We start from the raw sequence: 1657 nt of genomic DNA, 5'->3' as shown, positions 1-1657 counted from the left end.
AAAACAAAAAAAAGATCTTTTAGAATTTTAAAATCTCATGTTTGTTTAAACCACGTTAGAAAAATCTCATTTTATTATTTTAATTTGAATGTTTTTTTTCCCTTAAAAATTTGATTATTTAATGATTTAAATATGAAATTATGTAAAATATCCCTGTAATCATCCATTATAGGAGGTAAAGGAAGAAACCAAATTTTCTCCTCCATAAACCTTTTTATATAGTATAGATTAATTGTTGGTCTATTTTTGTCCATTTTTCCATTAGGTACTAAAAGTTAGTGATAATAGTGTAATGGCAAACACAGTCATTAAACATCATCTGTCAACGTCATCTCTTTATTAAAGCCATGATTGTTTTTTTTTCTTCTTCATTTCTTTTATTTTCTTTTACCCTTCCTTTCGATCTCCCTCCTTTCTCCCTTTCATTTAAAATTTTACTTTATGATTGATTAATCCAAACTTAGGCTAATTCGTTACAACGTGTAATCTTGACTAATAAATTAGAGATTTGAATTTTTCACTCTTACAAAGAAAGAAAGATGGGGTGTTTCATGCTCCCATTTTTATAATTAAATATTTGTTGATACAAAAAAAGGCACATTGTTTTGGCCCTACATTTAGTTAGCCCTGATTCTTATGAATAAATAAGGCTCGAGAGCCAAATCAGAGCTTATTCTCATATAAAAAGAAGATAAAGCTATTTTAGAGCTCCAGCTTCAGATAGGACAAAAATAAAGAGGGCTATTGACAGTAAAACATTAAAAAAAAAAAAAAAACTTCAATTGTTCATGCCTGTAGCATCTTTGACTGCATCAGCTGCACCCTGTGCCTTAGCTTTTATTTGTTGTCCTGCTTCTTGTATTGACTCTTTCGTTGATTGGGCTGCATTACTTGCCTTATCCATCAAATTGCTTGCCTTCTCCTAGATAATCACACAATAAATCAATACCTTATCCAATCAATCCTTAATTTTAAAAGATAAAATGATTATTGAAGTAAAGTGAACCTGTGCTTGGCCTTTGGCTTCTCCAATGTGGTAGCTCATCTTTTGAGAGTTGTCTGCCATTTTCTTTTATAAAGAGATTGAAAAAACACAGAATTGAGAACTTCGAAGGATTTTGGAGTGTTTTTTTTTTTTTTTTGATTAAGAACTCAAATGCATGTGATTTATATAATAATTTAGATTGAAACATAGCTTGATATGTGGCATGCCATAAATAGGTTGCATGCTACATGGTAGCTTGTGGTTTGAGAGGTTACAATTGTCATCATGTCCTTGGAATGTTCAACTTAAGACCAACTTGACAGTTTAAATATTCAAAGTTTCACTACATTCATTTAACATTTAGGGTGTGTTTGGAGTAAAAACTATTCTAACACTATAATAACCACCTCTTACTACAATAAATACTATTTTGTATTCCCCATTTAGCTATAGTTAACACTATTTCAAAACCTCTATTTGCTATTGTATTTATTATTTGTCACAGTTTTTACTATTTTACATTCATCATTTTTTTATTCTTTTATTACAATGTTTACTATTTTGTTATCAAATTAAAATAGTTTACACCTGAAACACATACTATTATAACCCAAAATAAAATAATCGACACCCCAAACACAAACTATAATAACCCAACTATAATAACTAACT

General features: G+C 29.3%; 1 pseudogene; it reads right to left on the bottom strand.

Annotated features, from left to right (window-relative positions):
- Positions 1-778: 778 nt before the first annotated feature.
- LOC150031816 (stress-induced protein KIN2 pseudogene) lies at positions 779-1066 on the bottom strand (annotated as a pseudogene).
- Positions 1067-1657: the final 591 nt, after the last annotated feature.

This window comes from Benincasa hispida, chromosome 12, assembly GCF_027475165.1.
Source record: "Benincasa hispida cultivar pf3 chromosome 12, pf3_genome.v1.1, whole genome shotgun sequence".
Lineage (NCBI taxonomy): Eukaryota > Viridiplantae > Streptophyta > Magnoliopsida > Cucurbitales > Cucurbitaceae > Benincasa > Benincasa hispida.
Note: the sequence above shows the minus strand (reverse complement) of the source record. Positions and strands in the feature narration are given on the sequence as shown.